The following is an 8,985-nucleotide window of genomic DNA, read 5'->3' as shown; positions in this document are numbered from 1 at the left end:
TAACCTGTTTCTGGCATTTTGTGGCTGCAAAAGCCCTCACAAAATTTTGTGACCAGCTTCTTTGTGGCTGCCAAAAGCCCTCACAAAAGCCACCTTTGTGGCTGATTATACCCCTTTGTGAGGGCAAAAGCCCTCACAAAATGCTTGTTTTCTTGTTGTGTAAAGGAAACATCAATAGACCACCTTTGTTTGATAGAGAACATTTTGAGTACTAGAAGGACAAGCTTAGAAGTTTTTTTATATCAGATGATCATGAACTTTGGGACTTACTGGAAGATGGTTATACTACTCGAAGAATACTAATGGTATTGAGATTCCAAGGAAATAGATGGATGCTGATCAAAAGAAGATGTACAAGATGCATCATAAGTCTAGAACATTCACCATAAATGCAATCATTTTCAAGGAGTTTGACAGGTGCACCAACAAGGAGACAACAAAGAGGCCAAATCAATGGTCAAGGTACAATTGGTAATGCTATTTCTCCTTCTATTAAAGATGTCCTGTTTGTTAATAATTTATTAAGTATTAGTCAGTTAAGTAATAAAAATTATATTATATTAATACAAAAAACCTACAAGGTAATTGTTTAGAAGGATGGATATATACTCTTTACAAGTTAGAGGCAAAACAACAGTTATACGATAAATTTGTTTAGTCTAGAGAAACAAAAGGTTAAGTGTCTTATGTTAGTAAATAAAGAGAAACTAATGTGGCACAAAAGATTAGTTCATGCAAACCTTAGATTAATTTCAAAACTGAATAAACTTAAATTAGTCAAAGGTCTACCTAAGCTAAGTTACAAAATTGAAATTATCTGTGAAGCTTGTCAAAAGGGAAAAGAAACAAAAAAACTCTTTTACCCCTAAGAACTCAATCTCTTCCTCAAATCCTTTTGAACTCTTACATATAAATCTCTTTGGGCTAGTGAAAACAACTTCTCTAAGTAATAAGAAATATGGCTTTGTTATAGTAGATGATTACACTAGGTGGACATGGGTAAGATTCTTAAGTAGTAAGGATGAATCCCACAAAGTGTTTATCACATTTTGCAAGCAACTAGTGAATGAAAAAGATCTTAAGATTGTAACAATTAGATGTGGTCATGAAGGAGAATATGAAAACAAGTTCATTGAAAGTTTTTGTGATGAGAATGAAATTTCTCACAACTTCTCCTCTCCTAGAACACCCCAACCAAATGGAGTTGTAGGGTGAAATGTTGAACAACTCAAATAGTTACAACAATCACCTTTCAGTCTAGAAAAGATTTTTACGAGTTCCTTTCAATAACTAAAAGGATTTTTTCAACATACTGAAACTAACTTAAGAGATAGACTTGAGTTACAAATGATGCATGTGATAAAAGTTTTTAGGATCTAAAAAACTACTCAACACTTGTTTGATATTGATTATTAGCAAAACTCAAAAAAAGTGATCCTTGAATATAATGAGAGAGAGTTGGAGTTTTGCTTAAGATAAGAGTTTTGTTGCTTGAGTATGAATGTTTAAGTGTCGATTTATTACCCCTAAGACTTTTGCCTTTGTCTTGTCCTTGATGTTCCTAGGTTCGAAAGACTCAATATAGTCATTATTGAACTTATGCTAGTTGTTAGTTTTGATTGAAGACTGTTAAACACATCTACTATTTGTTATACATTGTTCTTTGATGAACCCATAACGTTCTTATTTTTGAGTTTTATTGAGAATGTGAATGACTAAGTTAATGAGCTGTGAAATGTCAGTTTTCTAGCTTAGAAGCATGCAGAGCTTTCTGCAAAATGGTGCATCAATAGGGTACTTATTTCCTTTTCGTCCTTGCTCACAACTCACCAATCTGATAATTAATTTGGAGGTTGTTTTCCTTCTTTGGGCCTTTAGCTTGACTTGTGGGCTTGACCAGTGATTTGAGCAGTCTTGATACTCTTTAACTTGTGGTTTGAACTATGGAAATTATTTATCTTGACTTTGTATTTAATAGGGAATATCCAGAATGTTCTTCTGATCAATCTCATGTTCATTTTGATATGTAAGACATGATGTTCTTGATTTCTTTCATAGAGAGACCATTGATTTTTCAATGAATATGTTCGATCGTCTATCTTTGAATATATCACTCAAAAACACAAGTTAAATGACAATATAATCAGAATTATATTTAGTGGTTAATTAACCATTTGTTTATCCTCAAAAGAGTTGATTTGATATTTTGCCTCAACAACCTAGCCCAGTAGTGGTTGCCTTTCCTCAACAACTTGACGATACTAAGGTGAAGGTGATAAGTTTGAACACAATCAGCGTGACTAGTAGGTGTTCAAGTGTAAGTTCAATATAATTGTGATTTAGTGGATCAAATCTTTTAGGTTAAAGGGTCTAGACGTAACTACCGTGTTGGTGGTGAACTACGATGAATGGTTGTGTCTTTCTATTTTGTTTCTTTTATCTGTTATGATTTCTTTACCTGGTTTAACCATGCAAAAAGGTTTTAAAACAGAGAACACAACTAAAACCTACTTTTCTTGTGTTTTTGTTCCTTCAATTGGCATAAGAGTTCAGTCTCAAAGGTGAACACTTAACCGTATTTTATTAAATATATGCGTTTTTATGGCTAACTACAATGAATAAGTTACAGGTGGAAATGTTAACAAGCTTCCTATGTTTGATCGAGAGAGATTCGGGTATTGGAAAGATAGACTAAGAAGTTTATACATCTCTCATGATGTTGAATACTAGGACATAGTTGGACAAAAATTAATAGATATGTTAAATGAGTTTGTCAACAAAAATTATAAGGTTTCTTGAAAAACTTAAGTCCTTTAGAAAAGCTCATAGCATCTTATAAATAAATGCAGTTCCCTTGAAAAATATTTTGAAGTTTTAAAAACGAAAAATTTAACTCTTAAAGAAAACGTTTCAAAAACATCTAAAGATAGTATACAATTTTGTTCAATATGAAATAGCCTTTCAAGAATTTCTTACAAACGACATAAAAATAAGTAAACAAGCTTATATAATCTATGGTGTTAACAGAAACAATAAATGTGGCATAGGTTTTTAAGAACCAAAAGAAAATCCTAGATTTAACATGTCTAATACTATTTGTGCTTACTTCCAAAAGAAAGGTCACAATAGAACAACTTGTCCTATGCAACAAACATGGAAAGAAAAGAAACCTTTCATAACTAATAAACCAGACCCCAACCAAATTTGGGTACCAAAGTATAAGATAATCTATCTTGTATATATCCTTAGCAACAAAGTTATTAAAACACCAATCATGGTACTTGAACATTGGATGCTCACGATACATGACGAGAGAAAAGTCTATGTTCCAAGACCCGACCCTCAAGAACGGAGGATTGGTTGGCATAATAGATATCAGAGGAACCCAATATATAAGAGAAACCAAATATATGAAAGGAACCACAAATGTTAGAGGGATAATCAAAATCAAAATATATCCCTGAGCACTCAAATCAAGTTCATCATGAATCCAATCTTGGATGGAAATACAAATCTTCTCATCCAGAATCTCTAATCATAGGAAATGCAAATAATCATATGAAAACCAAATCCGTAGAAAAAAAAAAGTCAATTGGAACTAAGTGGGTTGTCAGAAAAAAAAACATAAACAAATTGATGTATAGGTTCTATATTTCCCATATTTACTTGGCTGCCTCTAGAGCTGATATTTTGTTTAGTGTGTGTGTGCCAAATTTCAATATGACCTTAAAGAATTCCATTTAACAGTTGTAAAAAGGATCTTTAGATATCTAAATGGCACTACTAACCTGGTCTATGTTAAAAACCATCCTTTGAGTACATGTTAGTTTGTTTCTATGATGTTGACTATACTGGAAATAAGCTAGAACAAAATAGCACTAGCGGAAATTATACATTCCTTGGTGAGAATCTAATCTCATGGTCGAGCAAAAGACAAGACACCAGTACTTTGTCTACAACAGAAGCAGTGTATATCTCAACAACTAGTTACAACACCCAAGTGTTGTGGATGAAACATCAACTAGCAAATTTTAACATTAATGAGAGTAATATTCCTATCTTCTGTGATAATACTTCAACTATATGTTTAGCTAAAGAACCCATTTTACTTTCAATAACAAAAATATAGAGATTAAACACCATTTCATAAGGGATTATGTCCAAACAAGTATTTTAGACATTAACTTTGTCGACAAAGATCATCAGTGGATTCATATTTTCACAAATCCCCTTGTTGAGGAAAAATTCAGTTTTATAAAGAAACATATAAATATTATGTTGAATCCTCTATATGTTTCCCTCTGGTAAAACAAAATGAATGCTTAAATGTACAAATGTTATGCTTCTGATGAAATTGAATTTATTTGTGCCTCTGGCCAATCTAAATTCAATTAATCTTTAAATATCAACTATTTTCTCTCATAAGTTGTGATACTTTGATAGTTGTGAGAAACTCAAACTTTTTTTATTTATAAAACCCTTTTATCACTCATAACTCTCACAATTTTTCTTTTCTCTTTTTGTCTCATGACCAAAGGGGATAATGTATTGTTGAGGAACTATTTTTTATTATGTCATTATATTTTCATCTTATGAATCAAACATGCATATTCTAAGGGGGGAGCTTTGTTGTAATGCTTTATTTCTACTTTATTTGAAATAAAAAATTGTTCACAAAAATAGATGTTTGTCATCATCAAAAAGAGGGAGATTGTTAAAACCAGGTTGGTTTGAAGAACTATGTCACTACTTGTTTTGATGATGACAAAATCTCTTTGTGGAAACAATTTAATACAGGAACATTTGAATTAAGTTTGTAGTTCCCAAAACAAGTGAATTTCGTAGGATCTTATGCTATATCCTTTGGTGATCGGTCGTATCCTCTGGTGATCGATTATATCCTCTAGCGATCAGACTAAGACAAAAGAAATCAAGACTTTGCTTCTGCTCTATATTATAAGTCTAATGCACGCGTTATAACACACACCATGTAGTGGTGACTCTGATAATGCAAGCAATGTTCTGCTTCAGTTGTCTCTAGAAACGCAAGCGATGCTCTGGCTTAGTTACCTCTGGAGATGCAAGCAATGCTTTGATTCAGCTGCCTTTGATGAATGCAACCATTCTCTGATTCGTCAGTCTTCGATAACTACAATATGTATCTGATCATTTTCCTCTGATGAATGTAACAAAAATATGTTCGTCTGCTTCCAATGAATGAAACAAGCGTCCATTCATCTGCCTTTGATAAGCTTGAAAAACAAGTGTTCATCTGTTATTGATAATTAATCGTCTAACTATAACTTATAATGTATCATATGATAAAACTCAACGCTCTAAAGAAAGTCAACACTATGAAGAAATTCAATGCTCTGAGAAACTCAAAGCTCTAATGAAAGTTAATGATTTGATAAAGTCATTGCTCCAAAGAAGACAAAGCTTTGCGCTTCCTCTGATAATCACCCCTGAATATGTTTTGTCTGATGGTATATGAGACATGGTCTGATTATCGTATCCCCTGCTTCCTCTATCTTCATACCAAGATATCACAATTATTTATCAAGATTCATTTTGAATTGCTAAAAGATTTGATACAAAATTACAAAGATTCATTTTGGAACCTTCATGATATGCTGATTTTCTACAATTAGGTCAAAGGCTAGAAACCCTACAAAGATCTATAAAAGGATGAGAGTTCCTCCTTGAAGATACAAGAAACAACAATAAGCTACAACCAACTCTCAATAATTCATTTTATATAAGTGCCGAGAAAGATATTATGAGATTACTTTGTAAACAACCTCTTGAGAGATAATTTTAGCTCGGTAATGGATGCCTTTCCTCAACAGTTTGATGGTACTAATCTGAAGGTGAGAAGATTGAACAAATTTAGTGTGACTAGTAGGTGTTCCAGTTTAATTTTGATTCAATGGTGATTTAGTGGATTAAATCCTTCATGTTGAAGAGACTAAACATAGCTACTGTGTTGGTGGTAAACCAGGATAAATTGTTTGTCTTTCTATTATGTTTCTTTCATCTATTATGCTTTCTTTACTCAATTTAGCCACGTGAAGAAGTTTCAAAATAGAGAACACAATTCAACCCTCATTTCTTATGTTTCTCATCCTTCGATGGAAACTCAGCTGGAGGTGGCTCATCATCACAGCCACAGGCACAACCATCTGGTTGTGCTTGATTAAAATTGATGTATGCCATTCCCATCTCATTATTTCAAATTCGAAGTTTTTGAAATGAGAACTCAATTTTTGTCTTCGTAATAATTAAATAGTTCCAACTATTTCAAATATGGCATGTTCTAATTCTTTTGAATCACACTTTTGACTCATTGTTTTTTACTCTATGACATAATGATGGTGTTGACGTCATATTTTGCGAAGTGTACAGATTTTTACTTCTAGTTTATTCTCTATTTACTATGTATTCTTTATGTTCATAAAATGCCTTTTTTTTGTCTTTAAGTTTATTAATGATGTTGTTGTTTTAGCATGATGATGCTAATTTTTTCTACGTTGGTAAATTCCAATATATTTCAATTTAGTTCAAATTCTACTGTTGGTGTTGTCTTAGTGTTTTTGTTAGATATTTGAGTCATTTTTATTAATTATCTAGTTGGCATGTACAGAGTTAGAGACGTACATTTTCTGTATTCAGATTCTAGGCTCATTATTGTGAACAAAAGAAGAACACATTGTAGACCCGATCTAATACTTTACAGGTATACACACAATTATCTGTTATTTTAAATTTTATGTTGTTTAAAATTAAGTTTTATGATGATTAGATACATTTAGTAAATACTTTTTACTTAGGAAGTATTCAATCAAACAAATATAATTGGTTTGTGGTGTTAATTTTGTGTTTGATGTTTCTGATTCAAATTTATCTTCATTGTCTTGTTGCTTTGTTCTAATTTTCCTAATTTATCTTCTCATTTGTGTTTTACCAAAACCTTTGATTTTTGTTTATACTAGTTTATATTTAAAGCCATTTCAACAATTGTGGTAGTAGGCTGTACAATCATTCATTGAGCATGGAGGAGAAAAGTAAGATGACTATGTTTAAAATGTTCAATGTCATTTTATATCCTAGTTATTAGTAATAATTTAAATTGACTTACATTTGTGAAATTGACTTAGATGTGAAAATCTATGTTTGTAGCTATGATTAGCTAATATATAATGACCAAACTAGACATGATAGTGCAAATGACTCATAAATAGAAAAATACCAAACATTTATAAATGAACCACAAATTTAAAGTTTATAAAATGGGTCTAATAATGGTCTCCAAAATAGGTGAAAAAATTGGATAAAAAATTGGTCATAACAGAAAAATAAAAATAAAAAACACAATTGGGCCAAAGATATTGTGTGGACCAATAATTGGCCCAATCTGAATCAACCTAATTGTTTTACTCTGTAATCCGCAAACTTGTAACCTTTTTAAATTGTGATAATAAATCATAATTAGCTCACACAACTTTGAGATCTTGCATTCAAACCCACAAAAATATTATTGTTATTATTTTATTCAATGTACTTTTCTTTTTTTAGGAAAAATATTAATGTTTATGGCTAAATATACTATTCTAATCAAAGAGAGTTGAGTCTAATAAAAGAAGTTAGATTGTACAATATGATAAAGTTATGTTTGAATTCTATATAGGAGAAGTATCTAAATTTAGTGTCTCACATTGAGTAGATAAAAATATTCAATGTGGTAACTAAGTCGTGAAAACTACAAACCAATACAAAATCAAACATTACTTTAAAAAACATTATTGACTAAGTTTATTTTAAATAACCTTTTTTTTTTCAAAAAAAATAATAAAAAGTACTAATATACTCTATTATGAAAAATGTATATCAAACTACTCTATTTTTGAGAAAGTGAGAAGTCACAATTTGCAATGGCCACTTAGACTTGTTTTTATTTTATTTTTTATATAATTTAAATATAGAATTTGTCTTTTGAAAAAATAGGCTTCATACTATCTTTATTTTTTTTTTACTTTTTAATTAACCTTAACGAAAAATAATATAATTATATAATTTATTATAATTCATAAAAAATAACAACACAAATTTTATAAAAATTACATAGATTGATAAGAGTTGTTTGTAACATTTGAAAACTATTTTTGAGTAAAATCAATTAACTAACATAGTCTGTATTTTTTAGCACTTTTTCTCAAACGTCTATTTCAATTCTAACTAGATTATGGCCCGCGCGCTGCGCGAATATTAATTAATTAATTTTATAAGTTTTATAAGTAATATTTTATGTATTATAAATATAGTTATTTTATAATATTACTTTATTGATTTGTAATAATTGAATATGATTAAGAAAATTAAAATGAAGAAAAATCATGTTTATTACAATCATCTAATTTAATTTTTAAAATATTTTGTAAAATTCGTATGATAACTTATTATATAGGATAATTGTTTGACTCATTGTACTTTGATTATTAATTTATTTTTCAATATATAATGGTACTAGTAGTTATTTGATGAAATAAAATGTAAAATACAAACCCAAAAATAAGATGTAAAAAATGTTAATGTTGAATTATATTGTAGCGTAGCTAAATTTATTTGTTTTATTAGTATGATGTTTTAATTGCGAGCATGAGAAGTTGCTATAAAAAAAATTATTGAATTTATTTCATCAAGAGTTTGTAAAAAAAAAATAAGTTGGTGTGGCATCGGAAGTCTATTTTAAATATATATAATAGATAATAGATTTTAATAATTGGAAATTATTTTTTTAATAATTTTTTATATATTCGTATTTTATGATTATTTTTAATGAATTTGTGTATTTTCTTTCAAATAGAATATATATTTGTACTTTATAAAATGTTACTACAAAAATGTATTGACATAAATTGAAAGTAACTATAAATGGATTGACTTTAATGAGTAATTTAATTTTTAATGTATAAAATCATTACTCTG

Source organism: Cicer arietinum, chromosome 1 (genome assembly GCF_000331145.2).
Source record: "Cicer arietinum cultivar CDC Frontier isolate Library 1 chromosome 1, Cicar.CDCFrontier_v2.0, whole genome shotgun sequence".
Lineage (NCBI taxonomy): Eukaryota > Viridiplantae > Streptophyta > Magnoliopsida > Fabales > Fabaceae > Cicer > Cicer arietinum.
The sequence above is the reverse complement of the archived record's forward strand: the minus strand, read 5'-3'. Positions refer to the sequence as shown.